Genomic DNA, 22,346 nt, shown 5'->3' on the forward strand with positions numbered 1-22,346 from the left:
CAAATGATGCTGCAAGAGATACCACACCTGACTGGCTGTGTTTGGAGAGCGGGAAATGTCTCTCTTCTTCCGGATGCAAATGCCAGCAGGTCACTTTGTGTGACATCACTGTATAGCTCAACAGTACAGAAAGCACTGAGCCCAGGATGCCTGGACTAGAATGCATTTATTAAAGCATTCATCAGCCATAGCTATTTCGTGGGCTGAGTGAGCTACAGGGCCAAAGGCACCCCTGGCATAACTCCAGAAAGCTGTCTAGATCATCGGGCTCAATGAGTAGTGATCAACTGCTTGATGTCTAGTTGGCAGCCAGTATCAAGAGGAGTGCCCTTTGTCCCACCGGCTTGGGGCAAGTCTACCACCTCAGCGGCGATGCTAGGACCTCCTTCTCCACCAAGGGCTGTGCCCTATCTCGACAACGCTCCCATGTCCCAAGGTATTTATGGCAGCACACAGTCTTACTCCATCCCCTTTTTTGTTAATATCAGAGGTGGATTAGGGTAATGTGGGGCTCAGGGCCAGAGCAAGTGGGGCCTCCTCCCCACCCCTACCACCTGTGGTCCCCCTGTACAGGTGCTCTTGCTGGGGAGCGGAGTCAGGGCACGGGGGCTTGTCCTACTCACTGGCAGGAGCGCCGGGCAAGTGAGCGGGGCAAGCCCTCCTGCCCCATCTCTGCTCCCTGGCAGGAACTCTGGGCGGACGGAGGGAGTGGGTTTGGGGCACGGGGTGCCCATTTTTCCAGGGCCCCCCAATTGGCCGGGGACCCTGGGAACAGGCCCAGTTGGCCCAGTGGCTAATCCGCCATTGGTTAATATGATTCCTAGGCTGGCTTTTAGCACAAGTGACTGTTCTCTGAGACCCTTGCATAGCCTCAGAAACTGACAGCCTTCCTTAGCTGCTGGAGTCAAGAAGGAAGGAGCACATGGCCCAATACACCCTCCACCACACACACACTTCTGGCTGGAGGCCTGAAGTAGGAGGCCATGTTTGGTAAGGAGGACCAGATGGGAAGACCTTAAAGGACCTGCTCTGGAAGTGGGAATGGAGGAGGAGGCCACTCACGGTCCTATTCCCCCACCTCCAGCAGAAGAATCACGAGGCGGCGCGTGGGAAAAGCCCTTCAAATCCTAAAGCCAATCCTGTTCAGGATTCTGGCTCTGCTGACCAAAGGGCAGCGTTTTCCAACTACTTGCACCAGCAGTGCCATCCTGAGATTGAGTTCCCTCGTTGTGCCATGGCCAGGAGCTAGCGTGTGTCCTTTGCCACATGTCCCTAGCATGTGCGAGCAGCACTAGCAGTGAGGAATGAACTGACAGCAAAGGCTCGATGGGCGTCTGAAGAGGCAGCCTGAGAAGGACACATGAAGAGAGCTCGCTGTCTCCTGCTAGGGCAGGGAACAGACTGTTCCCCTCAGGATCCAAGCACAGATTCCACAGCCCTGAGCAAGCTCAGCCCCTCTGAGGCAGAGTCCAGAAAATGTTGTGAAAGCCCCAAAGGAGAGAGGAAAATATTTATGAGTTGTTTATTCTTGTTGCCATTATTGGTTGTAAGGGCAGGCAGCGAGATCTCACGTCTGAACAGATGAGGGAGGAGATGGGAGCATTTGGGCTGGAGGGACATAACTCATGACGGCCCTGTTCGGTAATCCTAACTCAGGCAAATCTCCCACTGATTTCATTAGCCTAGGCCCTGGCTGCAGTGCCCAGAGATGCAGGGCAGGCCTAAGGCACAAGTAAAATAAGTGACTGGTTGGGTGGCCATTCTTATGGGGGCACTGCAACCCATTCAGCTCACACGCTCGCCCTCTCCTTCTACCTCCAACGCAGGAGCGTGCAGAGAGGAAACTGAGCCGGGCTCCCATAATCCCCTGCGGCCATAGTACAGGAGTGAGGAAGCAACTCAAGGCCTGGTTTCCCCCATTCCAGCAGCATGAGCCTTACTCTTGACTGGGGCCCATCAAGTTGTAACCCAGCCTTGACACTACTACTGTCTGCACCCTACCATGCCCAGCGCTAACATTCCCAGGACCTTCCCTACATATTGCACTGAGCCTGGTCCTGCATTCCTTATTCAGACACAATTCCCTTTGATTTTGATGGTGAATTTTACCTGAACATGGATTCGGCATCAGGTCTATAGTGCCAGGGGGAGGTGGTCAGGAAGGTCAGTGTCCCATTGCTGGTACTTAAAAGACCACAGACGAATATCCCCGGTGATCATTATTACAGTGCAATGCAAGGTACTAATCCATTTGATCTAGGGCACGTGGGCATTCACAGGAGTGAATAAGTAAGATGGGGGGAACATACAGTAGCTGGCTTTGTGGGGAAGAACATGAGCATTTCTCCACGGAATTTGGTTTGTTTACTGCTGGTATTTACTCAGTGGTGGATTTAGAGTTAGTGGGACCCAGTGCTCAGCTTCATTTTTGGGGGCCCTCCTTGGGACCCAGCCAAGAAAAAGAACATTCTCTCTTATCTCCCCTGCACCCCTGTTTTTCATTCTTTTTTTCTTCATCCTCTGCTATAAGTAATAGGATGTACATGAAAATAAAGTGAGGTACCTTGATTGTTTTTGTAGTCTAACTTTTTTTCCACGGACCACTTGAAAATCGCTGAGGGTCTTGGCGGACCACTTAATGATCTTTCCAAATATTGTTTGTACCGTTAGCTAACTAGCGTAAAGCGCTTTGGATAAGAGCACTTCATAAAAAAAATGTAAAAAGCATTTGCGTGCGGGGTCTGGCCAGGACTTATGGTGCTGGCTGGGGTGTGAAGAGCTTACCTGGGGCAGCTCCTGTTTGGTGCAAGGGGTGCAGGTGGGGATGTGGGGTGTGTGTGCAGGAGTCAGGGAGGGCAGGGGGCTGGCGGGGGACAGGGGGCATGGGGGTTGCAGGAGTCAGGGAGGGCAGGGTGTGTGTGAGAGGGGTGCAGGAATCAGGGCTCGGAGTGTGTGAGGGGGGTGCAGGAGTCAGGGAGGGCCGGTGGCTGAAGGTATGTGAGGGGGGTGCAGGAGTCAGGGCTGGGGGTTGGGGTGCAGGGGCTGGCCAGGAGTTAGGATGCAGGAGGGGGCTCAGAGTTGGGGCAGAAGATTGGGGTGTGGAGCGCTTACCCGGGGCAGCTCCCATTTGGTGCTCAGGGTTGGGGTGCAGATGTGGGGGGGTGCAGGAGTCAGGGAGGGCAGGGGGCTGGGAGTGTGTGAGGGGGCTGCAGGAGTCAGGACAGGGAGTTGGGGGTGTGGGCTGGGGTCATGGAGGTGCTCTCAGCCCCCTGCCCCACCTCACCCCTGCTTCTTCTCTGCCTCCTCCTAGAGTGCTGAGGCCCCGCGTCCCCCCGTTCCCTCCTGGAGTGACCTGAGCACCAGCAAACAGCTGTTCGGCTGCGGGGGAAGCACCTGGGGGGGAAGGGGGAACGCGGCATGCTCGGGGGAGGAGGAGGAGAAGAGGCGGAGGAGGGGGAGCTTGGCTACTAGTGGGGCCGGAGCCTGCAACAGGAGCCCCAGGAGCCGGCAGGACCAAGCTTCTGCCCCCGCAGCTCCCTGGCCCTGGGCCCCTGTCACTGGGGGGCCCTGTGCCAGGGCACCCTGTGTTTCACTGTAAATTTGCCTCTCTATTTACTAGCAAACCAAAGGATATTTGCTCTCGACATGAGAGTGCAGAGTGAGTTCATGATTTCAAAAGCCAACATTGAATCTCATTCTAATTAACTAAGGACCGGTCTACGCTGGGGGGGGGATTGATCTAAGTTATGCAACTTCAGCTACATGAATAACGTTTCTGAAGTCGACGTACTTAGATCCACTTACCATGGTGTCTTCACTGTGGTAAGTCGACTGCTGCCCCTCCCCCGTTGACTCCGCCTGTGCCTCTCGGCCTGGTGGAGTACCGGAGTCGAAGGGAGAGGCTCGGAGGTAGATTTATCGCGTCTAGACTAGACGATCGCTGCCCGCCAATCTGGCGGGTAGTATAGACATACCCTAAGTTTTCACATGATTCCCCAATGACCAAAGCATTCATTCTATGAAACTAAACCTCTTGACAGGGACACTTGATTCACTGTAATTTCCTGCTCACACAGAATACACCCTAGTGTAGGCACTGTGAAGAGAACACAGCGAAGGACCTTGTGGTGGATGATAAGGCTCCGTTGCTATATATAATTAGAGCAGTTTCAGTAATTCGTCAGTTGTGGTGATCTAGAGTGATTTGTACCACAATGCTGTTTGCCACAACTACCTTCCACAGCTCTTTGATCTTTGAAGTCCTATCTGTACTAGTTCTGTTAATTCTGACCACTAGAAGGAGTGCTCTCGCCAAAGCCAGATTCATAGATTCAAGTATTTTAAGACCAGAAGGGACCATTATGATAATCTAGAACATAACATAAGAACATAAGAGCAGCCATACTGGGTCAGACCAAAGGTCCATCTCGCCCAGTATCCTGTCTTCTGACAGTGGCCAATGCCAGGTGCCCCAGAGGGAATGAACAGAACAGGTAATCGTCAAGTGATCCATCCCCTGTCTCCCATTCCCAGCTTCTGGCAAGCAGAGGCTAGAGATACCATCCCTGCTCATCCTGGCTAATAGCCATTGATGGACCTGTCCTCCATGAACTTGTCTAGTTCTTTTTTGAACCCTGTTATAGTCTTGCCTTCACAACATCCTCTGGCAAACAGTTCCACAGGTTGACTGTGCGTTGTGTGAAAAAATATTTCATTTTGTTTGTTTTAAACCTGCTGCCTATTAATGTAATTTGGTGGCCCCTAGTTCTTGTGTTATGAGAAGGAGTAAATAACACTTCCTTTTTTACTTTCTCCACACCAATCATGATTTTATAGACCTCTATCATATCCTCCCTTAGTTGCCTCTTTTCCAAGCTGAAAAGTCCCAGTCTTATTAATCTCTCCTCACGCGGAAGCTGTTCCATACCCCTAATCATTTTTGTTTCCCTTTTCTGAGACTTTTCCAATTCCAATATATCTTTTTTGAGATGGAGTGACCACATCTCCATGAAGCATTCAAGATGTGGGCATACCATGGATTTTTATAGAGGTAATATGATATTTTCTGTCTTATTATCTATCCCTTTCTTAATGATTCCCAATCTAGTCTGACCTTCTGCATAACACAGGCCAAAGAGCTTCACACAATAATTTCTGCACCAAGCCCATAACTTCTGTGTGAGTTGTTTCATATCCTTTAGGAAAACATCCATCCAGGCTTGACTTAAAGACTTCAAGTGATCGTGAATCCACCACATCTCTTAATAAGTTGCTCCAGTGGTTAATTACTCTCACTGTTAAAAATATGTGCTTTATTTCCGGTCTGAATTTGTCTAGCTTTAGCTTCCAGCCGCTGGATCTCAATATACCATTATCTGCCATGTTCAAAAGCCATCTACTATCAGAAATCCCTTGTCCGTATAGGTACTCGCACCCTGTGATCAAGTTACCTCTTAATCTTCTCTTGGATAAACTAAATAGATCGAGCTTCTTTAGTCTGCCACTATAAGGCAGGTTTTCCAAACTATGACTCAATCTTAAGGGCTCTTTTCTGAATCGATTCCAGTTGTTTAACCTCCTTTTAGAAGTGTGGGCTCTGAAATTGGACACCTATTCCAGATGTGAGGTTTCCATTTTGTCCTCTTCATTGGTCCTGTTCATCTGTTCCCATTCTTGACTTGTTACATATTATTCTGTGCTTTGGTTGTTGTTTTTTGCCTTATATCTGTACTGTCTTTTATATGCGGATGTCAAAGAGCTTTTATACACAGTAGTTAGTTAAACATCACCACAAGAGCTGGGCAAGAGAGGGCTTTTCCCATACCATAAGAGTTTTTGAAATTTCACATTTTTTCCCATCCCCAAATGGGGCAAATGTCAAAAGGTTTTGTGAACCAATAAGCTGGGAAAAAATCAGATAGGTCAATCAAAACATTTCGAAACATTTTTTTTTGGACCTTTTATATTTTTATCATTTTTTAAAAGTATAAATTAACTAACATTTCAAAACGAAATGTCGTTTCAAAGCAAAAAAAAATGAAACCCTTCATTTTGAAAATGTCAGAACATCACATTTCAGCAATTTGGAACTCTTTTTGCTTCCCAAATTGTTTTTGACTTGGGAGATTTGTCAGAATCCACCGTTTCCCACAAACAGGTCTGGTTTTGACAAATCAGCATTTTCCAACAAAAAAATGTTTTATCAGAAAATTCCAAATCTGATCTAGTGTCTACCCTTCCCTGAGGTAGTTAACAATAGTCATAGCATCAGTCAGTCAACAGAACCAGCACTAAAAGGCATTCCCCTGAAGTGCCATTTTGCCCGGCGTTGCAGTTGAGAGAAGCTGCAGCAGATAGCGGAGAGTTTGTTCATTTCTTTCTTCTGTATAACTGGAGACAATTCCTGGGGACAGACGAGCTTCCTGGGAACCAGGTACTGATGTGTGGGCTGGGATTTCTCAAAGAGGGTGTTTCCTGCATGCCATTTGTGACTGCCTCTGTTCTGAGTCTGATGTATGTGTGTAAATAAAGCATATCTCCATGTCATGGATCTTCCTCCAACCTGCAAGGCCCCAGAATTTGCTGCCACTCAGCAGGGTGGCAAGCTTGGTATAAGAAGCAGGCGACTAATTTCAGAAGAAAGGGCAATAGAAGTTATCTGAGATTGTGTTTAATTTGTTACCTGCAATATGAGAATTGTCACAGTCGTCTGGCTTTTAATATTGATGATTCAAGAGGCTGGGGACTGTTCCTTTTCAGTGTTCAAACAGTAATTAACAATTGAGGACACATAGTGACATGAAAGTGTAACATGGATGCCTTAGCTACCCCTTAGGCTAGTTAATTAAAGAACAGAGCAGGCAAGAAGTCTTGCTTATTCAGCTGGAAAGGCAATGGTGAGGAAGGCAGCTACCACACAGGATGCACGTAAATTGGAGATGGGCCCATGCCAAGAAGTATTAATGGAGCTTTGACCCTGTTCTCCTCAAGAGCGCAGAGTAAAAAAGGAGTGGGCCAGGGACTGAGAATTAATGTGCCAGTGAAGGAAAAGGCTCAAGCCTGACCTCATCGTGATAACGAGGCACTTAGCTACACCATTAACCTGGCAGCCACAGAGCACCACTCTCCTTGTCACAGCATCCCGTTGCCCTGTACCCCATGGAGCCATTTACACCAGCGCTCCAGCCTTCCTCATTATCCTCCTTCAAATCTGTACAAAAAACTTGGCAACAGTGAGGCTGCTGGGGCACTGAGACCACTGCTGATCGTGCTGTGTCATATTGTCTCATTGTTTCCTTGTTCTCTCATCTCTGTATCAATCTGTTGTCTCTTGTCTGATACTCTGTAAGCCCGTTGGGGCAGGGACCATCTCTTTGTTCTGTGTTTGTGATGCACCTACCACAATGGGATCCTGGTCCATGACTGTGGCTCCTAGAACAGTTGCCAAGTTTCACACAGTAAATAAGCACCCCGACTTTCACGATCAGACAGAAACCAAGCTAATCCCATTTCAAAACAAAGCCAAAGGAAGCCAATTCCTAAGAACCCCAACACTCTGTGTGACTAGATCCCCCCGGCGTGCAGTCTGGGACTGTGGTGAGCCCACTGTGCACCCCTGACTCTCTCCCCGCCTTGCCCCTACTTGCCGGGAGCTGATCAAAAAAAAAGAAACAACAAGCTACAAGCCAAAAACTAGCCAGAAAGCAACTCACAAGCCAATTAAGCCAAAAACAAGCTCACTTTCTGCGTTTTTTCTGCAGGTTTGGCATGTCTGGCTCCTAGGTGCTATGGTAATACAAATAATCAATAATAACATAACTGGATGTAAACAGGCCTGGCCTTAGGGAAAATGGCACTCTGGGCGAACTTGTATTTTGATGCTCCTGGACCCCGCTGCCTCCCCAGGCCACCCACCCCGCCCCTCTGGCTTCTGCTGCCCCCCCACCACCACCACCACCACCACCATTGCTCTGAGCTCCCTTCTGCGGCCTCACACCGCAGGCCCACCTCGCGCCTTATCTCTTGACCATGACGCCCCCCTGACCTAGACAGTTACCCACATCACCCACCCGTAAGGCCTTTCCTGGAGGTAAAGCACTGCCCCATCAGAACGGTAACATACCGCCACTCATGTAAATGTCTGCACAAGGTGCAATGGCAAAGCTGGGCCTGAACAGCTTGTTCCTATTGAAGTCCATGGGAGCCTTTCCACTGACTTCAATAAGAATTGGATCAGGCCCTAAATAATAATTATTGTTATTATTATTATTATTTATTTGTATTACAATAGCATTTAGGAGCCCTAGTTCTGGACCAGGGCCCCGTTGTGCTAGGTGCTGTACAAATCGTGTTCCATACCTTCAAGAGGATGATATAAACCAAAGCAGGAAGTTATTCAGGGCCTCAGGAAGTGGTCGGAGATTCTTCTTCTTCATTTTAATTGCTTTCACCTAGGAGCCCCGGTTCTGCTGTTCCTGTGGTTGTTTTATTTGTGCATGGTAGAGAATGTCAAAGCTTCATTTATAGCGACCTGTGTTTTGCCTGCTCCTCATTTTCTGGAAACGTCTTTTTTGGGGCTATGCAGCCATGTTGGTCCCAAGATATTAGAGAGACAAATGAGGTAATATCTTTTATTGGACCTGCTTCTGTTGATGAGAGAGACAAGCTTTGGAGCCACACAGGGCTCTTCTTCAGGTCTGGGAAAGGAACTCCCAGCATCATCACAAAAGGCAAGGTGGAGCAGATTTTTTTAGCATAAGTAATACTGTAAGGGTCTATTCAAGGTAGCGTGGCCCGGTAGCACCTCAGCAGTCACAGGACAAAAAGAGGGGGTTAATGGGTTACAGAGTGTTGTAAAAAGCCGTAAATCCATCAATCTCTCTCACCAACAGAAGTTCATCCAATAAAAGAGATTATCTCCCCCACCTTGCCTCTCTTTGGGGTATACTTTTCAGGTCTTGGTCTCAGCCAAAAGATTAATATCTTTTGGCAGTTTGAGACATAGTCGTCCCATCTTGGCGGGGGGCCATGGGGGTGGACGGAGGGGATGAAACCACCAACACTTTTCCCACTGCAAAAAATGATGGGAAATGATCCACGTTTTTTCACACAGACTAACTCAGGAAGGGGTGAACTTTTAATCTTGACTTGTTTGGAGAATACCCAGGGCCATGAGGAATTGCTTGGCTGGTTCTAAATAACCACTCTTGGGCACGCTCAGTAGGGATCCGCTAAGGGGTTTAGCAAAGCCTCAAAGATCCTGCCCCCCCCTTCCTTTGTGACATCACAATGCCCATTCCCTCTGCCCATACCCAGGGCTTGCTTCTTTCAAGCCACCTGGGTGAGAATTTTTGTGCTCTTATGTGGCATTTACAGTCAGAGCCACGGTGAAGGTGCAGGAGTTGAACTGCACCGGGAGCAGCAGCTGGTGACGTTCTGGCTGTTGAATTCTGAGGAAGGCAGAAAACCCCAGTCACCGTTTTCAGGTGGACAGTTCTCTGGCCTCAGTAGTTCCACCTATACTTGGACTCTGGAAACATTCACCCTAGAGCAGAGAGCATGCTTGAGGCCATGTTAAGGGCTGAAGTGAGTCATGGGGTCATATACACTGAGTGAATTTCATCCAGGAGAGGTATTCCGGCAGGGGACGGGGTGGAACTCACCCTTTTCTTGTGAAGCTAGGATCTGGCCCCAGAGCGTATAAACATGCATGTGTTCCCAGTGGGATTCAGATACTCCAAGCTGATCTGCAGCCAAGTCTAAACTGCATATTTATGAGTGTTTAAACAGGAGTGGGGAGTGCAGGGGGAGGGGACGTTCCTCCAAGTTCACATTCTTAGAAAACCAAGAGAGGAGACAAGAACTTCTGAGTTAGAAAAACAAAGAGTCATCTTGGGATGGGCCCAGCAAACACAGAGGTTTTTCCAAGCATCTTGCGACTTGCTTGAGAATCTTTTATTTCCTTTTCCCCAGGATTTCCCAAGCTCTCTTTAAAAAAAATGTTCTCCCTATTTCTAGCAGCAGCTGAGGAGAGAGCATGATTGCAAGTTACCTTTTATCATGGAGGTATGTTGAAACCAGACTTCTTCTGGTCTTCTCCTCAGAAAAAGAAGCAGTTAAATGGGGAAGGAGGTTGAAGAGTGTGTTAGGACCTGCACAAAGGAAGTCATTTGCAGGGCACTGCACAAAATGTTATTGGTCCTACAAAACCCAAGAGCTCTGGGCCAGAGTCTTGAGTGTCACCTACTGGCACCTTATCCATGTATATGCAGGAACAGAGCACTCTTGTAACAGGGTCTGGCCATGGTCTTCTCTCCAAAAACCTTTGATAGCTTTCCAATTTCCCCTTCGTTACAATATAGGACTTCTGGTAACAGGCTCATAGCCGAAATCTCCTAGCTCTGTCTACTTACCTATGGGCTTTCTGTTGCAACTGTTGTCAATAGTGTGTAAGTGTTTCTCAAGTAATTTACATGGCATTGTGTGCCTCTAGTGGACTTCATGGAGTCTTCTGTTCTTTTCTTTTCCTAGGTTAAGGAAGATTCTGCTTGGTTAAATATATATTCAGCCTAGTTCTCCTATACACCAGCCTATACACACACTTTCTTCCATCCTGGTCTTTATTTATTGTTGGTTGTTCAATTATTTTTAAAAATTTGAATCGTTCCTGTTGTGATGGGAACGTTTTCTCAGAGAGGAGGATCTGGCAAAACGCCCTAATGCTGGTTAGGCTCTGGATTAGTCTGCCTTCCTCTGGGAGTTTCCTCCACAGCCAAACCCCCTCAGCTGAGAACACTCCATCTCTGCCTTCCACACGCGTCACGCTGGGCTTTGGAACGGCCTTTTCCCGAGGAATGTGGCTGCCTGAGGGGGTGTCACGGATGAAGATGAGGCAGTCACGGATGTTGCTGAGCTGATGACTTTGAAGATCAGGTCCAAGGTCTTGCACTGGCACTGGAAGCAAGTTGGCAGCCCACAAGAGGAACTGTAAGCAGGGGTTACGGGCCTTCTCCCCTGTACAGTTGTAGGGGATCTCTGCAGAGAGATCACTGGCAGCAAGACCTTGATGTGTAGGAGGGCTTGATGCTGGTAAACCACTACTCTCCCAAGCCTGTAACAGCTGGAAGAGGCCAGTGTTGCTGACTTTGATTACTCGGGTAGTAAGGATTTGGGGGATTAAACTGCTGGCCCTGGCACTGCCCTGGCTCAGCGCTGTTTAGCTTGAGAAATAGGAGGGGATCAAAACAGAAGGCCTTAGAGCTGCCAGTGCACTGCAAAATTGTGTGTCCGATTTGGCTGAACTGGATCTGGTGCAGTCTGGAAGGTCAGCTGCTGTGAGCTGATAGAAACATCAGGATCTCCCATCCCCCAGCACAGGGGTAGGATACAGGTAGCCAGAAAAGGCTATTTTTGCAGACGCTACTCTAGCCGGCAGACAATTTAACCCCTCCTGCCTCCCCCACACCCATCCTGAGAGCAACATATGGAATGGAAGTTGCTTTATATGGAATGGCAGCAAACAATCCAGTTGTCAAGGGGTAAAGTTATTCAGTGTTCTGACATTTCATAGCGGGGAAATACACCCCTATGCAGAGAGCCAGAACAGGGCCTAGGCACCACCTGCATCACATGTGAGCTTAAATGGGACTTGAGTGGTTCATAAGCCTTCTGCCAGCCCTTTGCATAAGAGTGGATTCCCCCCACGGTGCATTTCGTATCCCACCCACTGCACTCTGTCACTGCTGGCAATCAGCTTTGAACTATACGCTCCCTGTCCCACTAGAGGTGGCTACAGCATCCCAGGATGTGGTTGCAAAGGCTCAGGCAGCCTTGTGTGCACAGATTCTGCGATCACATGCTGCGAGTTCTTCAAGCACCGATGCTTAAAAAACTCCAGAGCTCACATCATGGAAATCTGCAGGCATTGTAATGGAATGCTAAGCTGTATCATACTGTTCAGCCACGACTGTGTGTAAAATACCTTATTTAAACAAACCTCGGCCCTACCGGGCGGAGCATTAAAAGATCTTATGATGAACACATCTGGTGTGTATAAGCAAGCTCTGTGACCAGTCCATACACATGATATGGTGTCAGGAGTAAACTAAGAACAGCAACAAAGGGTGCAGACAGAAGGAACAAAGCAACAAAAGTTGCATGATCTCATCGACATGCCAATGCCCCCAGAGAACTTCAGCTTCGACAAACTTTCAGAATGGACAAGCTGGAAGCAGTGTTTTGCAAGATTTCACCTTGCGAACAAATGCCACAAAGAAACTGGAGATATGTGGGTATCTAATTTATGCTATGGGGAAGCAAGCAGAGTATGGCTTTAAATACTTTAACTTTACTGAAGACAGTCACAAAGATGACTACGAAAGGGTTCTGGCTATATTTGACCCATACTTTATACCCTGGAGAAATGTGGGTTGATGAAACAGCATGTTTTCACCAGAGAATTCAAAAACTGGGGGAAAGTGTTGACTGGCTTATAAGAGCTCTGCATACATTGGCTGAAAATTTTGATTTGGGGAATGCAAAACACGAAAATATCAGAGACAGGCTGGCTACCGGGTTACCAAATAAAAATCTTTCACAGCAGCTACAGTTGAAGAGAAATTTAACCTTAGCCACGCCTATACAGATAGAAAGCATTCAGAATTAGTCAAACAGCAGAATAAAAGGCAGGAGCAACAGGAAAAACCTGAAGCTAGTTTAGAAGCTATGAACAGATACTTGAGTATTAAAAGTCATAATTGTAAAACCCCTAAGAAAGGAGAGAGAACTCCCAGGCAAGAGGGACAAAGTCCAGCCTACATGCACAAGGTGTGGACAAAGTCACATTCCAAGAGACAATGCATGTCCAGCTAGAGGCACACAGTGTAATAAATGCATGAACTATGGACATTTTTCAGCTGTTTGCCCTGCCAAAGGGAATTAACTCATATTACAGAAAAACAAGAGCCCTTATTTCTGGGATCTATCACCTGTGACGGCATAGATCCTGCACAAATCATTTATTCTGAATCATCCTTAAGGGCTCTTGGGAACGTCATGCATCACTTGTGTTCATTCAGCCCCCGCTGCAGATGGAATTTTTCTGAAGACCATTGAGTGCTTGAAGCTCAAGGCTCTTTGGCGTCACCCAGTGTCATTTGAGCAGATGAAATACAAACCATCCAAACAAGGATCTTATAATAATCTCTCTAGTGCATATTTACCTTGTATTAGTTCCATCCAATGACTTCCATTCTTCTAGCCCTGTGATCTCTAGCAAGATGTAAACAGTAGAAGATCCTATTCTCAAGAGACAAATTATGTCTTTTGTTTGGAGTCCCCGGTTTTTTTGCACAAATAACAGTCACCCTGCGGCCTTTCCACAGATTTCCAGGGTGGCCAATTCTCACAAGTCTAGTGACCCAAGGGTTTTTCTGGCCCATGACTCAGGCTGTTTCCTGAGAGTCTCAGCTTTCAGTTAAAAAGAAAGTGTCTAATCCTCCTGGTTGTGAGGAGAAGTTTGAAAATATGACCCTTAAAATGCTCCAAAATCAGAACTCAAATAAAAGAACCTATTTAAAAAAAAAACTCATGCTTTTTCAGTCAATCTCATCATTTTGCAAGGAAGGGGCTGATATGATTTTTGGTACTTGGGGATCGGCGATACTGGAGTTGGCCTTGGCCATTACTACTGCTGGGCAACTAAACACGCAGTTGTGACTGTTCCATAAAGTTGTTGTTATTGTATGTTATTTGTCTTCTGATACAGACCACAATGTGCTAGGGGCTGCCCGTGCACACAGCAAGACACGGTCTCTGCCCTGAAGGGCATACAATCTGCGATTCTGTGGGCCTGATTCTCCGCTGCCTGTTGTCATTTCCACCTGTGTAAGGTGCATGGCAAATTAGTATAAAAGCCTACCCCTGGTGTGAGTGAGTGGCATTGCGAATCACCGAATTCAGGTATGGCTACCTAGCAATAAAATTAAAAAAAAAGAAAAAAACCCCACAGTAGCAAATTTGAGCCCAGGGTAACTGAGTCAAGCTTGCAGGACATGCACTGCAAGGCTAAAAATAGCAGTGTAGACATTCAAGCTTGGAGCCTGAGGTCTGAAACCCAGCAGGGGCGGAGGGAAGGGAGCGTCTCAGAGCCTGGGCTCCAGCCTGAGTCCGAACGTCTGAGCTGCTATTTTTAGCCCTGCAGCCCGAGCCCTGTGAGCCTGAGTCAGTTGACCTGGACTCCGAGGCTCACGGCCACAAGGTTTGGTTTTGTTTTTTGTTGGTTTTCAGTTTGGGGGGGGGGTTTTTTGGCTGTGTAGCTGTATCGCATGTACAAATCAGAACAAGGACCAGGAATCACACAATTGCTTTTAGAACAGGAGGAGCTGTGGCACCTTAGAGACTAACAAATTTATTTGAGCGTAAGCTTTCGTAATCTACAGCTCACTTCATCAATTGCTTTTGGCAGCTAGCGTTTCATTTTAAGTGTTCCTGACAGTTCTTCATGCTGGCCCCATAAATCACTGTTTCAAAAGTAACCAATTCTTTTTAATGTGCGCCCTCCTCACCGCACTCTGCTAGCCCATCGTAAGATGGGGAGAAAGACTCTCAGGTCTCTGCTTGTGAATGGTGAAGCTTGCAGCTGACTGGCATGTGTAATAGGAAAAGGGATGGTTTTGTGGTCACACCACAGGGCTGGAAACGAAGAAATGTTGGTTCTGTTCCTGGCTTTTACACAGACCTAGGGCCATATCCGTCACTGAAGTAACTCCCACGGAGTCAATGACATTACAGTAGCTGGTCAAGTTGGCCCTTCCTGTGTTGCCTTGCCTGAGGCATTCATCTTCTCTGTGGATTAGGCTTTCCATTGCTAAAATCAGGGCAAGATACATCCCCACGGCACAGGGGTGTAACAAAGCTTAATGTGTTATGCCAGCATCGTGCTTTGAGATCCGCAGCTGGCACGTGCTGTGGAAGTGCCTGGTATTAGTGCAGTAACTTTCTGGGCCCCTTCAACCGCTGCTTTCAGATCTGTGTCCCCATATAAGAGCACTGATGCTCATTGTTCTCATGGACCAGTTTCTTTGGCTTGCAGCGTCCATTGCCCTGGGAATTGATGTATCACTAGGTGGCGCTATTCCATCCCAATGGCCTTGTCTGCCCAAAAGGAATTTGGCACATTGAACCCTGTTTGGTCCCCCTAGTACCTCTGTAATATATCACACACACACACAAATGCTCCCAGCAGTGCACAGGCCATCACAACACTGGGTTCAGAGCAAGGCTAACCACTGAGTTGTCCTCCACCCAGCCAACCTCCACCAGCACAGTGCCGGTGTGGTTGGAGACCTTGGTGGAACGGCCCCGACAGAGAGAATGGGTCTCCCGCTACCATCCATAGTGCATCGATCACAGCTTAGAGGCCTGTATGGTCTATACTTACTGCAGTCCATTGCATAGGGGTCCCGTTTGCTGGAGCACCTGAGCTTTACGGATAGCCCATACAGTGAGCAAGGACTCTAGAGATCTGTGGCTACTGTTCTGGGTTGGTGCCACATTAAAGAACAGGATCACCCATGAGCTGGGTGAAGTGTAAGGAAATGGAAGACGGGGAACAGTCCTGCTCTGCTGGAGGAGTGACTAGTGCCCCATAGCACATGCACGTCTGTAATGCTGTCCCGCTGAGGAGCTCAGCAGGCTTTACAAGCATTCATCAGTTTAGCCTCAGCTCCCGCCTGTGAGGCAGGTATGTCTTATTAGACCCATTTTTGGATGAGGACACTGAGGTGCAGAGCAATTGGAGGCCCAGTCCTGCAAGATACCGAGTGCCTCCTGGGGGGACGTTGTGCCCCTTCCATTCCCATTGAAATCAGGAGACGGACAATTATCCGGTGATTTTCTGCTGTGAACAGGCAGCAGCAGGGAACTAAACAAAACTGCTCTGCCCCTGTTATCTGTGCCTTGCAGCAGATTTGAACCCAGCTCTTTGGCTGTCAGAAGCTGCAGTGGAGAAGGCTCTTCTACTAGCAGTGTGGGCAGCCAGCGGAAGACAGACAGAGCAAGGGAACATTGTGGCTGAGGACCTGGGGACAAACCCCTACTTGTACCATGCAGTGAGTCAGGACTTTTAATGTTCACGCAGAGCAGACGTGGCCTCTTTTCTTTAAGGTGTCATCTGGAAACAACAACCTGCTAAGCTGCCTGGAAATCATATGGCAATGAAGGGCTTTCCAGTGACCCAGCTGCAATCTGAGCCCCTAGGTCCAAGGCATATTCTAAATCTGCAGATCCCAAAGCATCACCTTCAGGGGTAAGGTGGGTTAGTGATTAGGGACAAGGTCAGGGAATCGGGAGACTGGAGTTCTGTTCTGGCCTCTACCACTGGCTTGCTGTGTGACCGTAAGCAATTTGTTTGAACTCTCCGTGCCATCTGTGAAAAGGGGCTAGAGACCCCTCCATACCTTGCCGGAGTGCTTTGAGATCCCCAGATCAAAACTGATGAGCGCCGCTGCTGATGGTAATTTACAAGCAGCCACCCGTGGCTCTGGACTTACAGTCACTGGGGAAGATTTCCATGATCCATGCTTTCGCTCCTCACCACGGCCCTGAATTCAGGGAACGTAGCTCTTAAAAACCTCTAGAAAATGCCATGGTGTTTGGTGGCATGAGGGAAGCCGTTTGTTATTGTTGGATTGTTTATGGGGCTGAGCCTGCATCTGGGACATTTACAGTCTTTGAGGAGTTCCAGTGCTGGGCCACTTGAGATCCTAGCTCCGTGACCTCCAGCAAGCCGGGGCTCTCGTCACTGGAAAAATGCTGTCCGCTGCAGCTTTGCGTGTGCCTCTCTGCCCTAGACGAGGCAACTCCCTACTGCCATCCTGACAGTGGAGTGACCTCCACAACCGCCCCAGTCTACGCTGCCATGCCTGTGGGCAGCGAAACATTGGCCCCTACCAATCCTGCCACTCTCACAGAGGCTGGGAGGAAGTGGTTTTTAGGGGTTGGAGCGGCAGGTCAGTCAGGGTCTCCCAGCAGGCAGGAGGCAGAGTGTCGGGAATCTTGACCCACCCACGCCTCCAGAAACCCTCACTGATTCCCAGCCCTTGGGCCCAATTCTTGACGTGAATGTCAAGGCAGTGGGATGCAGGTCGGTCTGGAGCTCACATCCGGTAGGGACCAGCAGGATGGGAGGGCAGGTGGATAGAGAGTGAGAGGCAAAGCCAGGGCTCCTTGGGTTTGGGGGATTAGTAGGGCTAAGGAAGTGAGAGCAGGGGCGTAGCCCTGCAGGGGGGGGACACGGGGAGGGCGGATCTGGGCAGGGCTAGCACTGGGGTTGGAGACGGGGTCAACAGCGCCCGGTGCTGGCAGGAGGGGGACACATCCGAGCTCACAGACACTGAGCTGCGGTTGGGAGAGGTGGGTGGAGCTCCAGCCCCTGTAGGGCCCCCATCTGCCCCATGGGCGCACCCCACAGCCTGTGTGCTCCAGGTGCCTACTGAGCAATAAGGGGAAGTGAGGGGAGGTGGGCCCCCCATCCCTTCTGCTCCCCTCCCCGGGGTCTCCTATCCCTTCTGCCTCCACCCCCTGTCCCCATCAGTGCCCACCCACCTGAAAGCCGGGGCCCACCCAGTTTTCCTGTCCTAGCTATGCCACTGAGTAAGAACCCCCTTGTTCTGTTGTGAGGAGGGCGTGGGGGAGATCAGAAGGTAAGGGAGTCCCTTTAAGGTCCCTCCAGGCCATTATCTCACCTTTCTGCTGGCAGGGTCACATAGACTGGTACTGGGTCAGTGTACAGAGTGCTGTCCACCTGGGACAAAGCACCTGTGCAGTGGCGAAGTGTCAGTATCCCCACTAGGGAAACTGAGGTATAGAGAGAGAGGTCCGGTCCTCAACCCTGCCTGTCTAGATTCTGTGCCCATGGTTGTGTTATCTGAGCATCTCGATACCATGGTGAAGGGGGTGGGCTGGATAGATAGACAGAGCTGATTTGCCCAAGGTCACACAGTGACTTAGCCCCAAACCCAGGGGTGCTAAAGACTTCAGAGAGGGAACCCCAGCCTCTTGACACTAACACCCACTTCTGAATGCCAGTTGTCACCTGCCTGCGCCTGGAGACACTGTGGCATTTCTCTTCCGCAGTTATTCAGGGCATGCTGTAACGGGTGTCCTTGTGAAAGGACCAGCCCCCCGCACCAACTGCGTCAGGAAGGAAGCTGCTCAGAGATTCTGGCTGCATCCAGGGAGCTGAGGCCAGAATTCAATTGGAGTCAGTCCAGTTTCATTTGTGCATTTGTCATTTTCACGACTGGCAACTCCGAAAACAATCCGATGGTAGCACCTTAAACTGAGTCGCTGCCTGGGGGATGAGCAAAGGCCACGGGATGGAGGCAGCATAGGAGAGGTCAGTGTGTGGATGGGAGACCTCCATGCGTGTCTACATGTCGAGTCAGTGGATGATGCTCTGCCCATACAGGGTTTGGAAACTGTGGTTGATAACTAACTGAGCTTCCCACGAGACATCCTGTGAGACAGCCGGGGGGTGCCCCAGCTGGGAATGACCGAATGAGGTGTCCTCAAAACCCCATGATAAGCAGAAGGTGAGGGTGTTCACTCATGAGCCAGGAGGAAAGCTGCTGGTGAAAAGGAAAACTAACTGGCTTCCTGGATGCTCTGTGAACATAATTCAGCCAAGCCTTCTGTGATGTAGGAAAACATCGGTATCCTGACAGAGAACTGAGGGGGAAAGTGACTTACCCGAGGTCACAAAGTGAGCCAAAGTGGCAGCCAGGACTGGAGCCCCTGGTTCATATTTCCACCTTTAGCCCATGAGACTGCAGCATCTCCCACCAAGTGACTTCATTTCTCTGGAGCAGGGGTGGCTCCGGAGCCACATGCGGCTCTTCAGACGTTAATATGCGGCTCCTTGTCTAGGCACCGACTCCGGGGCTGGAGCTACAAGCGCTAACTTTCCAGTGTGCCAGGGGGTGCTCACTGCTCAGCCCCTGGCTCTGTCACAGGCCCTGCCCCCGCTGCACCCCTTCCCGTCCCTTCCCCTGAGCCTGCCGTGCCCTCACTCCTCCCCCTCCCCCCTGAGCCTCCTGCATGCCACGAGACAGCTGATTGGGAGGTGCAGGGAGGGAGGGGGAGGCGCTGATCGGCGGGGCTTCCGGTGGGCGGGAGGCGCTGGAAGCAGGGGCGGGAGCTAATGGAGGGCTGCTGATGTATTACTGGCAAAGAGTTGGAGCATTAGCTTTCATGGGTAAATACCCACTTCGTCAGATGCAAGTGAATACCCATTTCATCAGATGCATCTGACGAAGTGGGTATTCACCCACGAAAGCTTATGCTCCAATAGGTCTGTCAGTCTATAAGGCGCCACAGGACTCTTTGCCGCTTTTACAGATCCAGACTAACACAGCTAACCCTCTGAGACGTATTACTGTGGCTCTTTGGCAATGTACATTGGTCAATTCTGGCTCCTTCTCAGGCTCAGGTTGGCCACCCCTGCTCTAGAGCACATTTGTCCCATTGCAGTCCTATGTACCACGCAGCCCCAGTGCCCGAGGCCTCAAACCTGGGAGACAGGGAAGAGCTGGGGTCAGCTGTCACTTTTGAGAGAAAGGTTGCTGCCGATGTAGGTTTTAAAGCCATTGCACATTTAAATAAGTGCTTTTCTCTGGGTATCTCACCATGCAGCTGACCCACACACGGGCGCCACATCCATTGTGTAAGATCAGCCCTTATAACTGAATGCTGCCCATGCACCGCAGTGTATTTTCAAACATGCGCTACTTTCAGATTCTGCACCCACATATTCTCAGACTGCCCAGAGCACATACTCAGGACGGGCCACGCACACACAGAGCAATGTGCTTTTTCGCCCTCTCCTGACCCCAAAACACTTACGCGGCTATTGCTCCAAAGTCACCTGCCGGCCGAATCCAAACATAGCCCAAAGGTGAATGGTTTGGACAGTCAGGAGCACATGAAAACAAGAGGGTTTAATGGAAACTGTACCATGGTTTTATTTATGGCAGGTCCTACTGGAGAATGGGATAATGATGCATCACTACAATGGGATTCCCCATCCTGCTGGTCTTACTCATGCAAAACTCCAATGAAGGACTGTATAAGGATTGCAAGATTTGGGGCAAAAATTTCAAAAATGCCTAAATGCCGTAGGCCATTGATTTCAGTGACAGTTAGTTGGTCTTTAGCTGCTGAGGAGCCTAAATCTCACTGACAATTGCTGGGATTTTGGCTTTTACGTGCTTAAATCCGTTTTGAAAAGGGGACTATGGCTCCTAACTCACTTAAGTGCTTTTGAAAATTTGATCCTGGGTCCTTAGTGTGTTCAATATGCAGTGTTCTCACACCATGCCTGGATAGCATCTGCAGTGTATCTATTACATAACGTAGACCCAATCCTGAAAGCCCTCCATGTGGCTATGTGGGTGAGAGAGAGCTCGTTCTTTCTTACTAATGATTTTTCTGGCTTATTGAAGGCTCAGCATTATTCCTGCCTACCAGACTGATGAATGCTTAAATGTATATAATGTTACTAGCCAAGGACATAAAATATGAGCTGTATAATCACACTGCAAGCGGTGGGATGAATTATGGATGCACTTAATATGTGTCTCTTTAAGGGGCATGCATATTTGCATACTAATAGCGATGCTAATGAGCCCCTAGGTTTGGTATGTACACAAAATTCTGCTGGGAGAAAAACAACCAGTGTTAAACTTCAGTGAACTCTCCTACTGCTTTTCGAATACACAGCTTTTCCGACACTACAGAACCAAGGGATCAGCTACAGCAGTCACATTACACCAACAGGTGATAAGTGTGTGGGTATGTATTTTTTCCCTAAAATGTGCTATTGTAAGCACGAATTGATCTCTTAGCTGGCATGACTCAAGACATAGGTTCAGGATTCATTTTTAAAGAGCCGCTCCTTTTCTCTTTATTGTTGTAGCTTTGTGTTCTTTTCCTCTCTTTTTTTCCTCTTAAATAAGAACACTTTGGACTTCTACCGCTCCTTTCATCTACAGAACTCACTGCACTCAACAAACAGTCCTGAATTAAGCCTCACAACACTGCTGGGAAGTAGAAAAAGGTTGTTATCCTCATTTTGCCTGCAGGGAAACTGAGGCACGGAGCTATTGCGTGAGCTGCCCACGGTCACACAGCAAGTCAATGTCACAGTCAGGAGTAGACCCCCACAAGATCCAGCGCACAGGCCTGAGCTCCAACCACTGGACTGTCCTCCTACTCTTTGTATTTAAGAGACAGACACACACACACCTAGAGAACCACATTTAAATTAGAACTGGATCTAAGCTGGAAAATATGGGTGTGGCTCGAGAATTTGAACCTTCCAGAGGTTAGGGGCACCCAGATCTGGGGTTTGTTTCAGTGCACAATAATGATGAGAAGCAGTTGTGAAATTCAGATCAGGATCTGGGTTTGGAGTCCAGTCTCCAGCACCAGCACCGATGTATTTAAAATAAACTGGCTAAGTGCAGGTGAACCTGCCTATTTCTAGTAGCTGACCTCAGCCATCTCACACCGCCAAACCCAGCTGCCTTTTTGCCATCTTCGACGCATTCCTTAAACCCTCCCCTCCTGCCTCCGCTGCTCTCTCGGCACAGGATATCACTGATGTCTTTCAAGAGAAAATTAACAACAGGTGACATGACCTTCCCTGTCCCCAAAGGTTGTCTTCCCTTCCCCTCCTGCAACTGTCTCCTCCCCAGTCACAGACGCAGAAGGTTCTCGTCTGCTCTCCTCTTTTAACCCCTTCCCGTCTCCTGATGTCCCTCATGCCCACTCGCATCCCCTCCTGGCTCCTTGACTCTCTCTTCTCTTTAACCACGCACTTTCCTCTGGCTCTGTCCCCTCACAACAGAGGCATAACATAAGTTTCTCGCATCTTGGGAAAAATCACCCTTGACCCACTTGCCTCCAGCTACTCCCCATCTCCCTTCTGCCTTACCATCTCTAAGCTCATTGAATGTGCTGTCTAAAATCGGTCTGGAGTTCTTCTCCTCCAATCCCACCCTAGACCCTCTCCAGTCCAGCTTCCACTCCTTGCACTCCACTGAAACTGCTCTCACCAATGACCTCTTCCTAGCCTAAGCTCAGAACCAATACTCCACCCTCCTCCTCCTTCACCTGCCAGCCCCCTTCTCCACCATCGAACATGCTCTTCTTCTTGAGACCTTGTCTTCCCTGGGCTTCGGTGACTCTGTGCTCTCCTCCTACCTCTAATCGTGCTCTCCATGAGCCCTTCAAAGGATCCTCCTCATTCCCCCTCCAGCTTCCTGTGAGGGTTCCCTGGGGCTCCA

At 49.1% G+C, this 22,346-nt stretch overlaps 1 protein-coding gene across 1 annotated transcript in view; it reads left to right on the forward strand.

Annotated features, from left to right (window-relative positions):
- ADRA1D (adrenoceptor alpha 1D) overlaps positions 1–22,346 on the forward strand; it is a 75,588-nt gene that overhangs the window by 43,573 nt on the left and 9,669 nt on the right. The gene's annotated exons all lie outside the window — the stretch shown is intronic.

The sequence above is a fragment of the Chelonia mydas genome, chromosome 4, assembly GCF_015237465.2.
Source record: "Chelonia mydas isolate rCheMyd1 chromosome 4, rCheMyd1.pri.v2, whole genome shotgun sequence".
NCBI lineage: Eukaryota > Metazoa > Chordata > Testudines > Cheloniidae > Chelonia > Chelonia mydas.